Raw genomic sequence first — 22,944 nt, forward strand, 5'->3', positions numbered from 1 at the left:
CCTCACAAGTGCCAGGTTTCTATCTGAACCATTTGGATGTAAACTCATTTTAGGAAAATGCCATCTGATCCAAAATTCAGTATTAGTTACTTTATTTTTGTGGTATCCCACTATTTTGCTTTTTTATTACTTAATCCTCCTCTAGCAGAGAAATATTTTAAGTGCTTTGAACTTTTGTATTAGCCTTCACTCTAATTTTCAGCATTGGTAGCTTATTCCATACTTTTATTACCATTTACATGAACTAATTTGACTAATTCCCTTTTACTTCCTATCCTAAAAACAGATGGATAAACAGAGCAAAGTACATCTGCATCTGGCTGCACCTGATATTTTTTGAAAGTCAAAATTTGGAACCAATTAAGTCAATTTTAAATAAGGGCAACTCCTTTTAAAACCCGTTTCCCCACAAAATCAAACATGGAAGCATTCTGGATTAGAACATGTAAGCTGATTTGGAGAGTAGGTAGCCTATGTTTTGTTTTGATGTAGACCTTAAGGTATTTTTAAAAGTTTCTTCATGTGCGTGCGTGTGTGTGTGTGTGTGTATAAATATAAATATAAATATAAACAACACGCACACACACACAGACTTATCCTGATGATTTGGAATTTAATCAAGATTTTACTGAAAACTAGTCATCATTGATTCCTAAGCATTTTCCATATAATGTTTGCTGAACTGAATATGAAATAAAAATCTTTCCAATAGTTACAATACAGATCACTTCTTTTTCTAACAGATCAGGTCACAAAGATGTCTGGAAACTTAATGCAGTGTTGTCAAGTCTGTGCTTTTGAAAACTGCCTCTGAGAAAGCATATTGACAATAAAGGAATCCTATCTATTTCTGTAAAAGAGAGATGACTAGGATGAAGAATTCAAATGCTATAATTTGTACCCGGAAGACTTGGTGTTTTACTAACACAGGTGATTAACATTATCTGGCAGCATGCTCAACCTACATTTTTTCCCTTCACTGTAGCCTCCAATTCTTTCCACTAAGAAAACACTGAAAAAGTCTGTGAGATCTTTGTGACCTTTCAGCATATTTGTTACACTCTGTCCTCTCCAAATCTTCGACATGAAACTTGCAGTCGTTTTACTAAAATATCAATAACAGGTGTTGCCTTTGGAATCCTCTTTCTCCTGCTCTGATGCTTCATCATAGGCATTTAGTGTTCCCTGTTTAGGAAACTGAGATAGTGTGGCCTACCACCTCCCTGTTTACGTGGGTTACCTGTCTATTTCTGATCACCAACAGGTTGTTTGTGCACCAGCAGTGTCTCTCAAGGAAGGGTGGTTTTGGCTTTCATTGGCCTGAGCTCTTTGCTCTTTGGCTAGCAGTCATCCTTGAAGCCCTACCCAGGCTTATTGCTCCAGAGGAAGTGGAGATAACATGGAATGTTCTCTTTGTTAAGAGAGTGAACAAGCAGGTGAGAAGAGAACTTAACTGAGACCAGCAAAACTAATAGTTAATTGAGATATAAAACAGCCTCTAAAATAGGGAGGGCTACTCAGTGGTATTTGACCACAGCTTTGTTTTGAAATAGGGGATCATTGTTTTACAGCATAATGGCTATGTGGGCTCTTAATTTTTTTTTTAATGTCTTCTGAAAATGGTTTCAAAACCTAGAAAGGACTCATTTTCACTTCTAGAGTTCATAAGCAAAAACCTAGCAGGAAATCAGAGCTCTCAGCTCCAGACAATCTGAAAACTGGGGAATTCTCCAAAATAAAGATGTGTGATGCAGGTGTTTTGAAATTGGATGCCTGCTCTGGAATATTGCTTTGGCATTCTGGCTCTAACATCAGAAAGGATTTTTCCAGAGTCTAACTTTCAAAGTACCCAGCCACTGTTTTGCCAGCCTATTACCAAATACCGTGGTCTCTCTTCCCTGCTGAGGACATTATGCACACAGGAAGATGCTGTACAGATTCAAAACAGTCACTAATCTCCAAGTAAATAAGAGTGAAAGGCAACAAAGCAAATAAAAAAAAAAAACCCCAAGCCAACAAACAAACAAAAAGAGGATATACAGCAGTTAAGAGGCTATAACATAATCTCTATACTCAAAGTACTTACATGGCCCCATTGCCTTAATATCTGAGGTCCTCTCAATCTTCAGTGGGCTTATCCTGAAGACACCTCTGTAAAATATGGAAGTGCTATTATCTCCATTTAGCAAAGGAGAAACTGAGCATAGCTGAGGAACACACTAAAATCAAATGATTGACCTAGGGGGAAGAGCAAAGATTGAATCCTTATCTCCCCAGTCCCAGCCTCACACACTAACAAGGATAATACACTTTTTAATAAAAATGCACAGCCACTTGGAAAATATGCTAGAAGACTGTGCATCACCAATCAAGGGACATAGCAGCCCACATTGTGATAAATTCTGTCCTCTGGTATCTGTAAGTAGAACATGAGATGACAGAGGGCAGAAATCAACATAAATAGAGACGCACCTTGGACTGAATTCACTCAAACATCTAGTTCCCCAGAGAACCTGACACCAGGTCACTGCTCACTACTGCTCCTGGGCTGCTTATAGGTTGGCTAACATAGAGGACTTTCCGGTTTTCTGCTACTCTGTCCTCTTTTGATACAAAATCTGATACCTTTATGTCCTCTATTTTTCTCTTCAAAAGAAAAATACAGGACATAAAGGCATCAGGTTTTGTATCAATAGAGGACAGAGGACAACTGGACTGTCCTCTGTGATGGCCACCCTAGCTGCTTCTGAGTGGTACAGAACTGTGGAATCTTCAAAAGGGTTCAGATGAGGGAATTAACATTGTATCTGATCTAGTGATAAATATTTTATGGCCAGCTAATTTACTACTGATTTTTTTTTGTCCCCAAAGCCTCAGATATTTCTTGTTCTCTCTACCTATCTGAATCATTTTCTTTCCCGTGTTTTTGAGGAAAGGATTTTGCAACTGGATCCAAAAGTACATGGTGTGCAGATGAAACAATTAATAGCTGTACAGAGTTGTGCTGAGCTGTGCTGAGGACTTCAGTTGCACATCCAGACTCAGTTATATGTGCCTCATTCAACAAAGTTGGGAGAAGCATTTTTGAAAATCTTGATGGAGTATGTAAATACTTAACCGTGCCCAGAAAAGTTCTAAGGGACCTGAGCACCACAGAATATGAGTTAATGGAAACCTATGAATGTTCAAGACATGTCATGAGCCAGATCTTCAGTTTAAGTCCATTCATGAACATCACAGTAATACCTCCTCTGCTCCGACACTACATATGAGATTCTCAAAGCAATTAGGCATCCAAACACCACTGAAAGTCAACAAGAGAATTTTAAGAGCACTTAAGGAGCTCATTTCAGTCTCAATGTTTAACACCCAAGAAAAATATTAGTGAGAACTGGAAGCTTTTGAAAACTCAGTGTAAGCAAGACCTGTGCTTCTAAATCACATAGATAGTTTTGAAAGGGGCATTATGGGTGGGGTTTAATTTCCTTAGATTTTTTTTTTTTAAATCCCAGACAACACACCTTGAAAATCTCCCTTCCCTTGTTGAAACTCTTTCACTTTGACTCTAAACCTTGGAACAATAGAACTTTTCTGAATCTGATTGTTTTAAAACACTCCATCAATATATGGACTATTTCTAAAGTGTGCATTTCTATTTAATAAAATCCTGACTATCACATTAAAACAAGGTTCAATTTCATACATTTTATACTAGAACTATGCAACCAAATGTACAGACCTGCCTAATAACAGTAACTGGGTGCATCTACACAAGATGGTATGTTGCCATAGTGATGAGCTACGGCGATGTATCTCATCACTGCTGTGATGTAGCATTGGTGGGCACTAACTGTTAGCATTGGTGTCACAGTTAGTGCCCAACAATGCTACTGCGCAGTAGCAATGAGCTACTGTGCAGTAGCTCGTTGCTACTGTGCAGAAGGGTTGAAAATGACCTGTACACCACTGGGACTGAGCAGTACCAACTATGCAGTCAGGGACACGTGTAAACATACCCACTGAGAATATAAGATCACTCTGGGCATTAATTCTACATGACAATTTTATTTTTATCCTTCTGTTTGTCTAAACAAAAGCAAACTTGGCTGAGTAATTTTTCCTTTACTGATGTTAGTCATGCAAATATTTACTCACTTGCCTAAGCCAGGGTTCAGCTAAAACAGCTTTTTTCCCAACTAAATTAGGTAATTTAAACTGTCATATACCATTAAAGCAGAAGAATTTTCACATTTGAACTCCATAAAGTATCAGTTCTATTCATGATTAAAGATAATTTACTACATTTGACCTTGCACTACTGTGGAGATTTCTAAATGTAATCAGTAATGGATTCTTGTTACCAACTTAAAACTGAATTTAAATATGTATTAGAGTATGACCTGGAAGGTCAGGACTAAATCCTGCAAGTCTTATTTAGGTAAAACCTCCCATTGACTTCAAAGGCTGTTTTACCTGGGGTAGCAGTACCAGATCAGCATGGTTTGTTCAGGTGTGTTGTCATTAGCTATGAGGTCAGAGCTGTGTACCAACTCCCAGCTAATGCAAAGCTATTACCTCATCATTAAAATATAGTTTGTACAAGTATTTGCAAGACTCCTTCCTGTCTCTTTGTTGTCTTTGGGGTCTTTGCTAATAATATAGCAATAACTGCTATTGTGGTTTCTATGCAACTGCTCTTTCTTTATTACCTGGAGGTTTAGAAAAAATGTATAATATTTGTAGTTACAGTTATGCTAGAGAAAGAGGCCAAATTTAGGACTCTTTTTTTCCCCCTAACCAGCCCCTCCCTTATATTTTCTGATTTGAAAAATAGAACCTGGAACCAAACAAATCTCTCCCTAATTTTAACTTTCATACTATAATCTTTCGGGTTTTTTCATGTGGAGTAGCCACTCATTCCCTGTTGGAAAGTCCATGGTTAACAAAAAAAGCTGCCTTCATTACTTTAGTATTGAAACTGGAAGTATCTCCCAGGCAGTCTAAATGTCTGAGCTGGATACAAAATCCACTGAAGTAAAAAGTGTCTTTCCACTGACTTCAGTGAATTTGGGATTAGACTCCATACAAGTTTTTGATGTTCACTAGAGGATATTTCTAGATCAAACTACACTTTCAGTGCCCTTAGTCAATGTTTCAGTGAGAAAACAACAGCTTTCCAAAGGTTGTATTGCAAACTGGAGGGTGGTTGGAGCTTCCTTCCTCTCACCTCAGGTCTCAGCACACCAAAACCAGAAGACAGGAGGGAAGTTAAAACAAGCCTTCCAGGTGCTGTTTTCCAAAATCAAACACCTTTTCAGTAAGAGTTGCCTGCTGTCCTTTGCAAATATAAAATAATGAATTTTCATTCTAGGTAGATTATTTCACATAAGGAAAATAATGTGGAAAGAACAGCAACAATTGTTCTCATAACAGAGGGAGTATTAGGTACCTGGAGCCTCGACTTGTGAATGCCAGTCACTTTGACCCCATTTCAGCAAAGCTCTCAAACATGTGCTCAGCTCCCATTGATTCTAGGGGGGATGTTAAACATATGTATAAATGCTGTGGTGCACAGGGCCTCCATAACAGCTGTCTTGAACAAACTTACAGCAGTGCTTCCCACACAGAGATTTAGGGAGAAATCTGATAAAAGCAGATGTAAAGAGCTGCTGGAAAAAGTCATTTGCTCTACACAAGTTTTATTGATCCTACAAGTCCAAGGAACTATTGAGGTACCAATCAGCATTTTTTTTTAGCACAGCTTAACTGCCAATTAATCTATTTACTTACATACAGGCATGGAGCATTCCTGTAACAAGTCCTGAAGTTACAGGGCTATATATACAAAGAACATCCCAAGAAAGTATCACAACTGATTGTTGGCTCTTATGCACCATGGAGTAAAAGTCGAAGTGCTTATCACGTGTCAGAGTGGCTTTTAAGTGCCTCATGACCAGGGATCCTGTTTTTCTCTGATTTAAAAAAATTCCCAATTTTTGGTTTAAAAAAGTGACCCACAATCCACACTTTTCCATGATTAAAATGAAACACCACTAATTTATAAATATCTATATCTATAGCTATCTATACAGTGATATATATATATAGTGGCATTTCATTTTAATAATGGAAAATGTGGAATTTGGGTTACCTTTTTAAACTGTGAAGTAGACTAATTAGTTGCACAGTAAAGTGTTACCGTCTACATGTGTGGCAGTATTAGGCATTCATAGACATTCATAGATATTCATAGATATTCGGGCTGGAAGGGACCCTGAAGGATCATCGAATCCAGCCCCTGCTGCAGGGGCAGGAAGTCAGCAGGGATCATAGAATCCCAGCAAGATAAGCATCCAAATGTGTCTTGAAGGTGTTCAAAGTAGGTGCTTGAACCACCTCCGGTGGCAGTCTGTTCCAAACCTTGGGGGCTCAGACAGTGAAGAAGTTCTTCCTTATGTCCAGCCTGAATCGGTCGCTGTGGAGTTTATAACCATTCAATCTTGTCATCCCTTGGGGTGCTCTGGTGAACAGACATTCCCCCAGATCCCGGTGACCACCCTTGATAAACTTATAGGTGGCTACCAGATCATCCCTGAGCCTGTGCTTCTCCAAGCTGAAAAGTCCCATGGCTCTCAGCCTCTCATCATAAGGTCTGTTTTCTTGACCTCTGATCACATGCATCACTCTCCTCTGCACTCTTTCAAGTATCTCCACATCCTTTTTGAATTGTGGAGCCTAAAACTGGACACAGTACTCCAGCTGCGGCCTCACCAAGGCCGAGTACAAGGGGAGAATGACGTCTTGGGATTTGCTTGAGAAGCATCTATGGATGCAAGCCAGTGTTTTGCTTGCTTTACTAGCCGCAGCATCCTTGAGTACCCTTGGGTGTAAATTGTCAGGGCCGGCTGACTTGAGGGTATCCAGCCTTTCAAGGTGTTCCTTCATGAGGTCAGCTTAGATGGAGGGTAAGGAATCTCCCTCACCTGGGCCTCCCTGATCCACAGTGGGCAAGGGCGTCCCATGGGACTGGTGAAAAACTGATGCAAAGTACCCATTTAGCAAGTTTGCTTTTTCATGGGCATCGGTTGTCAGTTGTCCCATCTGGTTTAGCAGGGGTCCAATGTTGCCCTCGCTTTTCCTCTGGCTCCCCACATATCTGAAAAATGACTTTTTATTGTCCTTGATATTTGTAGCTAGCTGGAGCTCCATCACAGCCTTGGCTTTCCTGGTTTGCTCTCTGCAGGTCTAGACTAGAGCAGAGTATTCCTCCTTGGTGGTGGTTCCAGTCCTCCATCCTTTGTAGGTCTTCCTTTTAAGATGCAGGAGGTCTGCTAGTTCCCTGGAGAGCCAAGGGGGCTGTTGTGCCCTTTTGCTGCCTTTCCTCCAAGACAGGATAGACTTTGCTTGCACATCCAGGATTGCTCCCTTAAGGAGCAACCACTTGTCTTGAACTCCCCTCCCCTTTGGGTTGTGGCCCTTTAGGGCCTCCCTGACAAGCTTCCTGAGCTTGTCAAAGTCAGCTTTCCTGAAGTCAAGGACTTCTGTATTACTGACTGACTTGCCAGCTTTACGGCAGATGGTGAAGATGATCAGCTCGTGGTCACTGTCACCCAGCTTCCCTTCAATTGATAGGTTGCTGATTAGGTTGTTCCCAGTTCCAGTACCAGGTTGAGCAGTGCTTTATCTCTCGTCGGCCCGCAGACTTCCTGCATCAGATAGAGGTCATCCACGCATGAGAGAAAGCTTTGTGACCGCTTGGATTTGGCTGAGTGCTCCTCCCATGAGATGTCTGGGTAGTTAAAGTCTCCCATGACAACCATACATTGGGAGCGTGTGGTGTCAGCCAATTCTATGGCAAACTCCTGGTCAAGGTCTTGACCCTCGGTAGGGGGGTCTACAGTAGACATCTACCATAGTATACCCTGTGTTGTGTTCCCCACGGATTTTACCCCAGAGGGTCTCCAGTCATCCACCAGGGATGCTAACGTTGGCTTGAAGGGATGAGTAGCTTTCCTTGACATAGAGAGCTACACCCCTGCCCCTTTTGTCCACTCGATCCCTCCTGCACAGGGTATAGCCATCTATACCTGTGGCCCAGTCACGGGTGAAGTCTCACCAGGTCTCCGTTATCCCTCTGACATCATAGTTATTTGCATTTAGCAGGAGGACAAGTTCCTCCTGTTTATTCCCCAAGCTCCTGGCATTTGTGTATAGGCACACAAGTATCCCATTGGGGGCCCTAGTGTTGCCTACAGTTCATTCCAGGGCTGGGGCAGGGGTGGGTTCCCTTAAGTTCCTTGGCCTGCTGGCTCTGCAAGGGCTGCTCAGTGGGCCAGCAGTGGCAGTAGTCCCCCCATCCCCCAGTGGGCTTATTTTAAAACCCGGTGGAGCAGGCCAGCCAGTCTGGCTGAGAAAAGCCTCCTCCCCAGTGGAGAGAGGTGGAGGCTGTCCCTTCCCAGCATCTCACTGCCTCTCTCACCAAAGAGCGGGCTGTGGTCATGGAAGCCAAAGCCTTCCCGATGACATCAGGGCCACAGTCTTTGGTTAACTACCTGGATCCTCCTCTCCCTCCTCAGCCCATAGCCCAAGACTGGGAGGATCGAAGAAAACACCACCTGCACACCTAGACCCTTTAGCCCCGCTCCCAGATCCCTGTAGTGCCTCATGACCCAGGTGGGAGCGCTCCGAGCAGTGTCATTAGTGTCCACATGGATGAGGAGCATAGGGTAATGTTCAGTGGTCTGGAGAAGCTTAGGGATCTTCTACACAATGTCTTGGATTCGGGCTCCCAGGAAGCAGCAAACTTCCCAGGCTAAGGGGTCGGGGCAGCAGATTACCCCCTCAGTCCCCCTCTGGATGCAGTCTTCCATGACAAACACTTTGCGTTTTGTCTTAGGGAGAGTGGGGGTAGTAGCTACAGTAGAGCCTGTGTTACCTGTGGGAGCTGGCAACTTAGCAGGCTCTGCTGGGGTTGCAAGAGGTTCATACCTATTGCAAAGCTCCAGTGGGGCAGGGGCCTTGGTGCAGCAGGCCTTGGGGCCCTTGACCACCTTGGTCCAACCCTGTGGCTGGACAGTAAGGGAGGTCCCTGAGTCTTCCCTTGTCCTGGAGGGAGACTGTGGTCTACCCTCCACCTCCTGGGGGAGAAGGGCCTGGCAGTAGGAGTCAATCTCCTGCTCACAGTCCCTGATGGCTCGCAGTCTCTGGACTGCGGCCTGGAGCTCCTCCAGCTGGCACACCAGAGACCCCAGTAGGGAGCAGACCTCACAAGGGGAGGTGGCTATGCTTCTGGGCCCCAGAGCCTGAAATAAATTAGCCACAGTAAATTAATTAATTCTGCTGTAAGATAGTACTTCCCCAACAGAGCTATCTTATAGTCGGTAATTTACTGTGGATAAATGCACATGTAAACTCTACTATGGGCATAAATTGCACCTAGCCAGCCCAGCCAGCACAGGGCCAGACTCACCTGCCACTTAGTCACATGGTTTTGCACTTCAGCACTCACATGCCCCAGCCAGCCCCTCCACCACTCTATACTGTTACTTGGAGCCTTGGGACTGACCTCCCCATATCCCCAGGCCTGGTGCAAATTACTGCTTTCCTGGATGCACATGTAGATGTGCCTGGAAGCAGTTTACTGTGGCTCAAACTGCTCCAGAGTTTATTGCTTCAGATTAATTGCATGTGTAGATTCACCAACAGGTGATTAAAAATAAACCCTAGGATATAAGCAAGGTTTACAGGATTATTTAGCCATGATCCATGCCTGATCAATAATCAAAACTTATTCAAGTAACCTGTATTACTTCCTAGCCCAATCCTGCAGTCAGTTCAACTCAAGTGAATAGTTCTATTAAAATCAATGGCAGGTTTTTGTGGGTCAGGCCCTCTGGCAAAGAGAGAAATGCATATTCAAACTAAATGCCCAGTCCCACAAACAATACCTTGGACAGGTAATCCTTATTCTGTAAGTAGCGTCATTGATTTGACTAGGACAAATAATGTGAACAAGGGTTTTCAAGAAATGGCTCAAGTAATCTTTTTGAGGACGGAAAAACAGAACTGGAGAAAAGCATTAAATTACACTGGTAAATGCCAGCATCAGCTAAATCAGCTTTTCATTCATTCATACATTTTTTGATAGTCTGAGAGAAAGGTCAGTTAATAGGGATGTTAACAGCAGAAAATATTTATATTAGAGAGCAAATTTGTATTGAATCAGGCACACATTTTCCCCCTCCTTGCTCTTTTTTAAAAAACAGAATGATCCTGATTCTATTTGGACACTTGTGTTCTGAAGAGAGACCATACACAGCTGCACTAGATGTTTAAAAATTAATGAAAAAAAATCCCAGTTCACTACTGCCTTCCACCTACTAGACCAACAGGAGGCAAATGTAAAATCTTACCCAAAGCAAAATTGTTTTCGTGTAAAGGACTCTACAAAGTTGAGGAAATAGTAGGTCAGGCCCAATATTTCTAGGATGTAGTCAGGGGAGCATGCAGTGGTGCAGTTTCATCGTTCCCCTTCCCCCTTCACTTCCCCCCTCCCTTATGATGTCTGCTCCATCCAAATTCTAAAAGCAACTGCCTGGGTGGGACAGTAATATTTCTATTCCAGCAGCACTAAAAGTCAATTGACTTCATGGCTCATCATCGTCTCCCTGATTCCTACTAATCTCTCCCCTTCACTCTACCCTCTAACCCTCTAACTTTTTTAAGGGTCTTGATATTCCATTATTCAAACAATCCAATTCTTTTGCCATTCTGCTGTGTGCTGGTCATTCCTGGTAATGTCTCTTTTTTATTTCATGGCCACACAGACTGTTTTAACTCTAGCTAAAAACTTTAATTTAGGTGTGGTAATATCAACTCAGATGTAGAAGCAACTAACAGTGACGTATTGGATGCTCAGTCTGATTAGGAAATGTACATTTATCTCTAATGACTACAAGACTAACAACAGAATATCTTTTGACTGCTTTGACTATTTTTTGTCTGGTTTGTTGTGTTTTTTTAACTTAATATATTATCTAGCAAATTAGTGCACATAGCCAGGTTATATTTGTTTCTGCTTTAATCTTAAACTGAATAATATAGAACTAGCCCCCTGGTATACTAATAAAGCTTACAGTTTCTGTTTAACCGGAGAAAAATAGGTATTGTGTGTTATGTGATGATGTGCCAGACCATCTGCACTCCTTTTTTCAAAATCCTAGAACCACCCATGGATGTAGTTTTACAAATCCTTACTTAGGCAAATAAGTCTTATACAAGGACTACGAAGGACCTGCAGAATCAAGCAGCATGATGTGCTTAGTTTCATCCTACTTGTTACATTTGAGAGACAGTCTTTGAAAACGTAACCCCTCTTCAAAGATATTTGATATTTGGGACAGATAGAATAATGGGGACAAATGGGGATGAAGAACAACTATATTTGAGGGAATCTTTTTTTTTTAATAAACATCTTTTTGCTGATGGAAAACTGTTTAAAAATGGAAATCTTTATATCCATACCACTTTCATATTTAATAAAAACTTTTTCCTAACTAGAGGAAATTGAGGGTACTCTGTTCCTCATATGACTTTGGAATTAGGAATGATATCTTATTCTTTCTAACTGAATACCAAAACAGAGCATATTCACCCTGACACCATGGTTGATTAGTCTCTGGAATTATTTAAATCAGTGAAGCTTCAACAAGGGAAGTTTCATTAAGTTTCTTAGCGCGTTTGATGAATTGCTTAAAACAACAGTTTATTCATGGCAAAAGTTATTTAAAATGCTCTTTCTGCTACAGAAAGTAATAATAATGGTCAGACATTGCTGGTTAATTTCTCCAGAGTCTGCAAAGGATGAAAAACACTGTCTTGATGCAGTGGAACTCTTCACCAGTCTCAATATTCAAGACCCTGCTGGGTACTAACAGTCTTTGAAATATCTGCTTTTAATTATGCACATAGACTTTGTGCCAGATAGCAGGTAGAATGGCTTTTCATTCAAAAAGGAGCTAATATAAACTCCTCACAGCAATTCTCTTTTCAAAGGATTCTCTTTTAAGACAGCCTGTATCAAGCTGGAATTGGAGATAAATTCAGGAGAATAGTTCGAATATTTCTACATTTAGAAGTAGTCAGTTACATAGGAAATAAGGTACTTGATTCAGTAATGAAAGACGTCTATAAAATTTGAACTTTCCCATTATCTGTCTACTATCCAGCTTCATGGCTTCACTGTACTTCAGTAACATAACACTCTGTCTGCATACCCAGCTTGGCAGAACTAATTCAGATTTGTGGTTGGTCTTCTTTCATTCTCACTTCTAGTTCAATCTGACCAAGATACTTTTTGTTTTAGCAGCTTTGTCGGATTGTTCTTGCATCGACTACGGGTAGAATGAATGCAGCTGCATACGGAGGCATGACTGAAAGAGGCAGAAATTCAAATGCCCTATTTCATCACATGTTTGCATGTACCAAAGGGCTTTTGTGCATGGGCTACTTACTGACAGACATAAGGAAGTAGAGGTTTGAAAATTCCTAGAGATATTATTACACTGCCCCAAAAATATCTGTCAGGAATTTGAAGAAATCCTATAGACACTGTTTGATCCTTTGGAATGGCTCTCGACATTTTGGTAACAGACATATTGACCAGAAAAGTACACATTTTATTGTAGACTAAGGACATTTTGTCTTTGAGGCTCTAGTTCAGCAAAACAAGGCACCTAAGTACTTACATGCTTTGCTGAATCAGGGGCTACTTAATTTAAAAATAAGCATTCCATAAGTCCCCCACTTCTCTGGACACACACATAGTTCTCATTAGCATCCTGGTGTGTGTATGAGAGAAAGAAGAAAGAAAGAGCACAACAGGACAGGATATGCTTAACAAATCTAAGAAGTGTTAGTTTTTCACTTGAAAATAAAATAAAAATTATACAGGATGTTTTCAGTGAATGGCTATGGATAATCATGAAAAAAAATCACTGATTCCTGTTGTATTATCTTGGCCTCCCACTACGTAGTCTTCAAATTCCATTATAAGACCTTGGTTCTCATTTTTCATAGCCGAAAGGTACTGAATACTACATATATATTGGTATTAATTCTGGATAAAATTTAATTGTGTAGAGAGGGCTGGAAAAAGTGATTCTCTCTTTTGGGTCTCTGTCCAATTGTTGCAACTCTATTGAGATCTGTGTTTATGCTGGCTGAAGAACTGGCAAAAGAAATCAAAGTTCTGGGGGCCAATGGGATTTCAGGGGGTGTTAGGCCTTTTGACAGCTCTCAATGAGTTTCACTCTTTCCACAGATCCCTGTGAGCAGGTGGTAAGCTTTGGCCATTGAAATTGGATAGCTACCATATGGGAATCACTGTATCTGGTTTCTCCAGCACAGGACAGTGAAAGATCCAAACTAGCACCAGCAACCATCTGACCAATCCTATATACTGGCTACCCTTTGCTTACACTGATATTGTCCCACCAGTAAATTGTCTGATTTATAATGCAACTGGATGAACTTGGAAAACGAACTCTTCTATGATGTTGTTACTGCACAATCATTAGTACTTGCATACACAAGTACTAAACTATTGCACAGTAACCGGTGTTACTGCATAGCAGCATTCCCAAACAACTTCTTGGTGATGCTAACTGCACAGCACCTTGTTATTACTGCACAGTAGCATTGCGTTATGCTTCGTGCTGTGCAATGCTACTGCACAGTAGTAACAAGCTATTGTGCAGTCAGCATCTCGTGTAGATGTGGCCAGTGTCTACTAAGGTGCAGGGAACTAATACTCTGTTATCCAGCACCCATGGAGAATGGGGGGTGCTGGATAACCAAATATGCCAGTTACCTGAGAGGTGCTAACAGGTGTCTTTGCCTGTTCAGGCCGCCGCCACTCCCACCATGTCTGGTGAGCCGCTGCCCCCCCCGGCATCAGTGTTCCAGGGGACAGGTAGGGGGGCCCCCACGCAGGCTGCTTTGCCCCAGGCCATGGTCCAATGTCGGCCAAAGCAGGACTCAGCGAAATCAGAAGTAGGACTTCCAGTTTTGCTTTTGCTGTGTCGATTGGCATGCTGGTTAATAAAGTGCTGGATAACATGGCTTTTACTGGTACTTGGTAAGTACAAGTACTACCCTGCTGTGGAGGGTTCTTTTTTTTTGTGTGCGCAGCAGCGCATGTATAGATGCTGACCCAAGTTGGCTGGGGCACGAGGGTGCTTCAGTGCAGGGGCTGTCTACTAGATAACCCCATGCTGAAGCTTCCTCATGTCCCAGCCAGCCCGTCTGCAGCATGTTGAGCTGGTGAGAGTAGCTCTGGCCCGGCAGGCTGACCCCTAGGGCTCCCTGCCAGCTGGGGCTGCTCTGCCTGGGCTTCATGTACCTGAATACACTGCAGAGCTTATTGCTCTGGAGTTAATTGCTCCTGGGCACACATTCAAATGGTGTGCCTGGGAGCACATAAGTCCCAAGTTATAAGCTCTGCAGTTTATTCAGGCATAGCAATTGCACATGTAGGTGTGCCCTACATGTCCTGCATTCTGGAAAGATATAATATAGTGCCTTTTAGTATGAAACTTGGTTTGTACCAATAAGTACACCTGAGACAGATAGCTTATTGCTGCTACACAACAGAATTAAGGGCATCTACATTAACATGCTTTTGGGAGAAAGCACTTACAGAGCTGGCATGTCCTGCATCAATGTGGCACTCCTTAGCTTAAGCCTTTAGTGGTGTAGACATGCTGTGGGAGTCTTCACAATAAGGAGATGTAATCATCCAGTGGGGAGACAGTCCTTAATTCTGTGTTTGTTGAGGCCCATGGATGTGGTTTATTGTTAACTATGCTGTATTACAGATAAGCTTGGGACCTTTTAGGCTCGGCAGTGCTATGTTGGCTAGCACTATGGAAGAAAGAGACTTGGGGGTCATCATTGACCACAAGATGAACATGAGCCTGCAATGCGATGCTGCGGCTAGTAAAGCAACCAAAACGCTGGCTTGCATCCGTAGATGCTTCTCAAGCAAATCCCGGGACGTCATTCTCCCCCTGTACTCGGCCTTAGTGAGGCCGCAGCTGGAGTATTGCGTCCAGTTTTGGGCTCCACAATTCAAAAAGGATGTGGAGAAGCTTGAGAGAGTCCAGAGAAGAGCCACGCGCATGATCAGAGGTCAGGGAAGCAGACCCTACGATGACAGGCTGAGAGCCCTGTGGCTCTTTAGCCTGGAATAGCGCAGGCTCAGGGGTGATCTGATGGCCACCTACAAGTTTATCAGGGGTGACCAGCAGTATCTGGGGGAACGTTTGTTCACCAGAGCGCCCCAAGGGATGACGACTAGGTCGAATGGTCACAAACTATTACAAGATCGTTTCAGGCTGGACATAAGGAAAAATTTCTTTACTGTCCGAGCCCCCAAGGTCTGGAACAGCCTGCCACCGGAGGTCGTTCAAGCGCCTTCATTGAACACCTTCAAGATGAAACTGGATGCTTATCTTGCTGGGATCCTATGACCTCAGCTGACTTCCTGCCCTTTGGGCGGGGGGCTGGACTCGATGATCTTCCAAGGTCCCTTCCAGCCCTAATGTCTATGAAAGTCTATGAAATCTTTTAACAGTTTTAGTCTGTAATATACCTTAATATTAACAAGTTATTTCATAATAAATTAATTCATAACATGGCTTTTTTTTAAAGAAAAAAAGATTGTATTTTGATTGTATTGATTTAAAAGGGTTTTAAACAAACCGGAAAGGAAGTAGAAATTCCAAATCTGCTATGGCATCCTTCCCTCACTCTATATCACTTAGGTTGTAACATATCAGTCTCATCTCAAGAAGTGCTGAGCATGTACGAAAGTTATAAGGCAGAATGGAGATATCAGCCGTCATGTTTGGCACATTCATTTAGCATAGAGTATCTTGCACATTTCCTTCCACAGCAAAGTGAAGCAGAGATAGAATATCCTTAACTGAAAACAGTTTTGCTTTTTCAATTTAAGTCAAAATTTCAGTGTTATTTGAACTTTTTTCCCCACCATGTAATTGCACAGTAGATAAAGTCGGATACCCTGGCAAAAGGCATTATGGAAAGAATGTTTCTAAGTTCTCACCTGTCCTTCCTAAAATGCACTGGCAGTCTTATATGACATTTGACACAGTTTCAAAGGAATGCTTTTCTTCTCATATAAACTGAGGTTTTATTTTGATACTCCCTTTAATTCCAAGATCCAAAAGGAGTCACTTAGTGAAGCAGGATCTGGGATGGATTGAAACTGAAATTCTGCAGCCAGCACATGCTACCCCCTTTTTCTCTTCAAGCCCTGTAAAGGCTTGGGTCTCAGTTCAACATGGCACTACATCCTTTTTAAGCACCACTGAAATCTGTGAGATCTGAGACTATTAGTAGCTTGTTGAATCAATATGGAGCCAAGCACATACTACCCAAGCACTCCTGATTGTCTGCTGTCCCATTGAATTAATGGAACTGAGGGCATCCCTGTTTTTTTTTAGGAATGTTCTGCAGCTTGTGGTATCCAAGTGCTTTGGAACCAACCCTGAAATTATCTTTTTGCATATGTTGCTCCACTGAAATCCTTGGAAGAGTCAATATACAACATTGATCAGCAATACAGCATCTTGTAGGACTGGACCTTTGCATTTATATTGAATTAAAACAGCAACAAGCATAAAGGTAATTTTGGCTTGAAGGTCACTCTCCCACCTCTAACACAGAACTGTGTTAGACAAATCAAAGCAGACAAATCAGCTGTCCTTGAAGGAGATGCTATACTACCTAAAGGAATGAACCTGGGATTCACCTAATTTGCATTGATACTTTTGAGCTGTGGGGAAAAATACCCAATAAATGAATCTGATATATATGCAAAATTGTATAAGATACTTATGTGTGTCAGTGGTAAGTTACACGAAACTATAGCTAGGCAAACATTTTCCATCAAAACATTTTTCTTAGGAAAATTAGGTGTTTGACCAAAAGAAAGAATTCCTGAAAAAGTGAGAAAAAGCAGTAGTTTGAAAGATAGGGTAGGGTGGCACCACAGAGATCAATTGGTTCACAAATCAATTTACCCTGCCCTATCTTCTGCCAGTCCTGAAAAGCATTCACAGTTCTTAAAAAAACAAAAACAAAAACCTTCTATTTGAAAAAAACAAGTATTTTTAGCTGCAAATTAAAATAGTTCCTGCTTTCTAGAAGTTTTCCAGACATATGTTTTTGGTTTATAGCTGCCAAAAACTTTTTTTTCCAGGGTTTTGTATTCTTCAATGAAAAGTCAATCTTTCCAACTTGAACAATTTTGTAGTCTTCATCAAGGAAAACATGTTGGATCTATTCCAAGAAACCAACAGTCCCTTACAGCATACAGAAGGCAAGCTAGTTATGGATGATGCAGAAAAACCTGAAGTATCTAATGTCTTTTTTTCCTCAGTCTTCCCAAATAGGGGCAGCTACCAGAAGAGTGTAGTTGGAAGCAGATAGAAAGGGGGAGGGGAGGGAAGGAGACAGCCTAGAATAGCAGAGGAAAAAATTAGGGGTAACTTAGAGAAGCTAGATGGGATAGGATGCACCCTAGATAACTGAAGGAATTTGCTGAGGTAATTTCAGCCCATTGGCTGTCTCTTTGTGAATTCTTGGCAGTTGGGTGATTGGAAAAGGGCAAATATAGTGCCCAACATTAAGGAAGAGAAGGAGGAGATCTGGAGAATCACAGACCAGTCAGCCTTACCTGGTACCTGGAAAGATCATGGAGCGGGTCCTCAAGGAGTCCATTTTGAAACAGTTAGAAGAAAAAAAAGGTGATCAGGAAGAGCCAGCCTGGATTCACTAAGAGCAAGTCATGTCTGACCAACTTGATTTCCTTCTATGATAAAGTGACAGGCTCTGTGGATGCAGTGGATATGGTTTATCTTAACTTTAGCAGGGCTTCTGTGACTGTCTGCAATGACATCTTCATTAACAAGCTAAGGAAATACCAACTAGATGAAAGTACTGTAAGGTACGTGTATAATTGGCTGGATCATCTTGCTCAATGAGTAATGCTCAATGGCTATATGTCTCATTGGGAGGCAATATGAAATGGGCTTTCCTCAGAGGTCTGTCCTACCTCTGGTATTGTTTAATATCTTCATTAATGATTTGGCTTTAGATGCACGCTTAACAAATTTGCACACGAAACCAAGTTGGGTGAAGTTGTAGATACTCTGGAGGTCAGGGTTAGGATCCTGAATGACCTGTATTAGCTGGAGAAATGGCCCATAATCATTCAGATGAGATCCACAAGGACAAGTGCCAAGTCCTACATTTGGGGTGGAATAACTGCATAAATAGAAATAGGAGAATGAATGACTAGACTGCAAGGAAGGGCCTGGGGGTTATGGTGGACCATAAACTGAATATGAGCCAACAGTATGCTGTTATTGGGGAAAAAATGGCCAACAACATATTGGGTTGTATTGATAGGAGTGGCAATTGCAAATCAAGGAAAGTGATTTTTCTGCTTTATTCAGCACTGGTGAAGTCTCACCTGGAGTACTGTGTTCATTTTGGGGCCCACCTTTCAAGAAAGATGTAGACAAATTAGAAAGAGTCCAGCAGAGAGCAACAAAGAAGATCAGGGACCCAGGAAGCAAAACTTATGAGGAAAGGGTAAAAAGGCTAGGGCTACTTAGTCTGGAGAAGACAAGACTGAGGAGTGATTTGAGAACAGTCTTCAAATGCCTTAAAGGTGATTTTAGAGTGGATGGAGATGGGTTTTTCTCTGTGGCTGTAGGGGGCAGGACTAGGAGCAATGTCCTCAAGCAGCCACAGAGGATACTTAGGTTGGAGGTAAAAAGGAACTTTCCGATGATGCATGCCAGTCAAGCATTGGGACAAGCTACCTAGAGAAACTGTGGAATCATCATGCTTGGAAATTTTCAAGAGCACTCTGGATAGATGCTTGACTAGGCTGTTTTAGTCAGGGATGATCCTGCCTTGAGCAGGGGGCTGGACTAATTGTTCTTGTGAAGCCCGTTCCAGCCTATGATCCTATTTTCCTATCTCTATGGAAACTATATCAATTATCTTCTTTTACTGTGTGAATTATTATAATACCTGGTTAAATTTAGTGAAAGAAACCTTGGCAAGCCACAGGCTCATTCAACCAAAACCTCTGGAAAACTCACCTCTGCACTCTAATCCCCATGAGCGGGTCCTACACTACAATGTTATAATGACATCCAATTGTGGCCCAGAACTTGTCAAGGCGTGAACTCCCACTAGCTAGTAGTATAACATCAATGGGATTGAAGCTCTGAGTATGATCTTGAGTAGAAACTTAAGCATTTGTTTATGTAGTTCCCTAACATGCACTCCATACCATGACAAATATAGCTGTTTTCTTTTATTGCATTTGGTTCATTTGCTAATTTGTAAAACATCATCACTCAGAATGGGTATTTTAGTTATTAAAGAGAAATGCTTTGAAATGGTGAAGAGAAATATAAGAAATATGCCATTTTCTTTGCTTCTATCTTTCTATTATTTTGTATCCTTTTCTTTCCTCACCCTTACTTACACCAAATCGTCTAGCTTGTTATTCCTTGTGTTTCCTTTCCATTTCTCCTGTGGCCTTCTACACAACGTTACACCCTCCACTGGTGAGGCAAATGTATGTAATATTGTTGTAGACCTCCTCATAATGGAGCCTAGCCAATATCAACCAGCATTCCAGTGATGTTTATTGGCTCAATGAAACAAAGTTATACATGACTCTTCCTTCCAAGATTTCCCCTCCTGCAGAAGTAACCACTCCCAAAAACAACCAGTTATCTTGTAGAGTAACATCTGGAAACTCTATGCACATTACTGTCTTATTTGCAGTCTAATCAATCACACAGAAAGTGAAGTAAGTCTTTAGGATTGTAGAGACCTTCATGTACAAGTTCTCTAACACATTCATTCACTGTGGTGGGTTTGTGTTTCTGTGCTTTCTTAAAGGAATTCATAAAAACCTTTCAGAAAGGTCAATGAAGTGGAGCTGTTGTTCTCTTTTCACTCAGATCAACTGTGTTTTTCTAAATTTTATTTTAGGGGTGGGGACTCAGGCTCTTAAACAACTTCCTTCCTTGCCAATAAACTGTTCACCCGTTCTTTCCTCATACTGACCTCCGTAAATAAGGATTTATGCAGCATGCATCACATTTTAAAATAATTTTGGATTTTGAGATTTGATCTTTTATAGCTCCTTTTATTAATCCTTTTCATCTCTCAGGATCACTGAGGCCACTTCCCTTGCAGCTGAGAAGTTAAAAAAATGTGTAGAAGTCAAACACACTTAAAAAGTCCTCACAGGTCTTAAACTAGTGAGAGTGGCAATGGATAACATTTAGCACTTTGAATTATCAACCCCTTGGGCTAGGGACAAACATTACATATAAACCAGTTTAAGTAATCAGAAACTGGTTTAAACCTGTAACAGAACAGATTTTCAGTGCACATAAACCAGTTCCAAAGTGGCTGAAACTGGTTTGAGATAAATGTGACTGAATGTAGTATCAGACTTAACTGATTTGGGTCAAACCAGTTCATACAATGTCTGTCCCAGACCCCTTGCTGGTTTAAGATAAACCAGACTGCCCCAGCATCCTGGCATGCTCTCTGGGATGGCCCCTCCTCTCTGCTCCCTGGCTGCAGCTCCAGCAGAGACTGCAGGCACAGCAGGGTCAGCTTGGCTTCCCCCTGCCCTCCCCCTCCCCCCCCCAACTTCTTGCTGGACAAACAGGGATCTCCCCCCCGCCCCATCTCCCACAGCTCGGACCCCAGCCCGACAGACCCTAGACATGTGGTATGCTAGCTAATGCAGAGAGGTGTCTCTTTGTGTGAATGTTTCCAATTTCACTGGAACAAGCAGATACAACAGTGATCACTTAGAGTTTTTGGAGCTAATTAACAGATCAGCTGGTAAGCAGTTTAAAAAGATATTGAACTAACGCACAGAGGCTATTGCTTTGCTGATGGGGTGATAAACACTGATATTAGCTCCCTGCTGGCTTGCTTGCCAGTCAGTTTGCTGCAGACAGTATAAAGAAGTGGGGAGAGGGAGATTGAAAAGCTCCATATCACCAACAGATGCAAGCACTGCACACCCGCCTGGCCTCAGAATGCTAGCAGGGGTCTGGGGTCAGCAATGCTCCTACCCCTTGAGCAGCCAGTGGGGAAAAGCCTGGGAAGGAGCAGGCAGACCTCCTTAATCAGAGGTCCTGCCAGGGCCTGGCCACGCCCCCCCACAGCTCAGCACTGTAGAAGGAAGGGAGGACTGCTCTAGTACTCCCCCCGGTCTCCCCTGCTTCCAGCCTGAGCCACTGCAGACATGTGTCTGAATTTCCTCTGTCCAGAGAGAATGCTTGTCTGGTTACAAACCAGTTCAGCCTAGCCAGGTTAGACTAACCTGCAAAGATTGAATCAATTCAGGCTCAGGCTTTTTAAATGTCTGTCCCATGATGTCTAACCCTGCACGTACCACTTCCATTGTATGCCTGAAATGTGATCCCAGTTTAACTTATACTGATGTTACTGTTGGCCAGGGATCCTGGGTTTTTATGTTTAAAAATCATAAATTATCTGATAACAATAGTGAATTCTCTGGTTAAAAAATGCAAAATACATGATTAAAATGAAATGCCACTATATATAGGGATCAATTAAACACAATGTTTTACTGATATATTTACAATTTTAAAACAATTTGGAAGCCTACCAGTGCCTTAATCACTATAAGAAAATAATTTCCAAGTATCTATAGATTTTGTTTTTTGATTTTGTGTTTTTTATCATGGAAAATCAGAGCTCCTCCTGTCCCCTTCACACACTAGGACACAGGTCCAGGCCCCTAATTCCCGAGCCATAACCCCCCAGCCCTGCTGGTGCCCTCACTCTCCACACACAACCACCTGGTCCTGATACTGTCCCTCACTCCCCACCCACAGTCCCCTCCAGCCCTGCTGGTGCCCCTCACTCCTCAGCCACAGCACCCCCTACCCCTCCTGGCCCTGCCAGAGTCCCCTCCCCACCCAGCTGTCAGGACTATGGCACCAGGGATCCAGGTCCACAGCCACTGCAGCAGTTCCTGAGCCCCAGCTGCTGCCCGCAGGAGGCAGCAATTGCTGCAGTAGAGTAGAGTATGGAGCTCAGCTTCCCTTTCCCAATTGGTGGCACAGCTGGAGCAGAGCCCATGGAGAAGTGAGGGGGGATACAGGCTGCCTGCTGGGGTTTCCAGCTCCAGTGATTTGATAGCCGCCTACAAGTATGTCAGGGGGAACACCAAGATCTCAGGGAGCAACTCTTCAGGAAGTCACCCCTTGGGAGGATGAGGACCAGTGGTCACAGACTAATAGAGGGAAGATTTAGGCTGGGCATTAGGAAGAAATTCTCTGTAAGGTTAACTAGAACCTGGGACACACTCCCGGCAGAGGTGGTGCAGTCACCATCCTTGGGGGTGTTCAAGAGGAGGCTGGATAAGCACCTCGTTGAGCTAGTTTGAGCTCATTAAGTTCTGCCTAAGGCAGGGGACTGACTTGATGATCTTACAGGTCGCTTCTGGTCCATTGACTCTATGACTCTAATGCATCTTGGGATCTTTCTGGTTGCCTTCCGTTTTCTGAACTGTGGCAATGCCTATGCATCACGCTTCCAAGATTTTCTCTGCAAGCGCAAGGGCAGGACATTTTTTATAATGAAATCTTTGAATGTTATGAATTCACAGGAGAATGCAGGTCTTCCAAACTCACCACATATTGTTTAAGTGATGTTAAAATCATAAACATTGGTAACTCTCACTGTTAGACCAACTTCCTCCCATTGTACCAATATACACCAGATTAATGTAACCACAAGCTGGGACACTAAAGCATGGGACTAGTTAAACAAGGA

The 22,944-nt window shown here is 42.4% G+C and overlaps 1 long non-coding RNA gene across 2 annotated transcripts in view; it reads right to left on the minus strand.

Annotated features, from left to right (window-relative positions):
- The window catches only part of LOC132247719 (uncharacterized), a 39,748-nt gene that overhangs the window by 11,240 nt on the left and 5,564 nt on the right, over positions 1-22,944 (minus strand). For both annotated transcript variants that reach the window (XR_009459060.1, XR_009459059.1), the window contains one exon: positions 2,087-2,151. This is a non-coding gene — a long non-coding RNA (uncharacterized LOC132247719). The remainder of the gene's footprint in view (positions 1-2,086; positions 2,152-22,944) is intronic.

This window comes from Alligator mississippiensis, chromosome 1 (assembly GCF_030867095.1).
Source record: "Alligator mississippiensis isolate rAllMis1 chromosome 1, rAllMis1, whole genome shotgun sequence".
Taxonomy (NCBI): domain Eukaryota; kingdom Metazoa; phylum Chordata; order Crocodylia; family Alligatoridae; genus Alligator; species Alligator mississippiensis.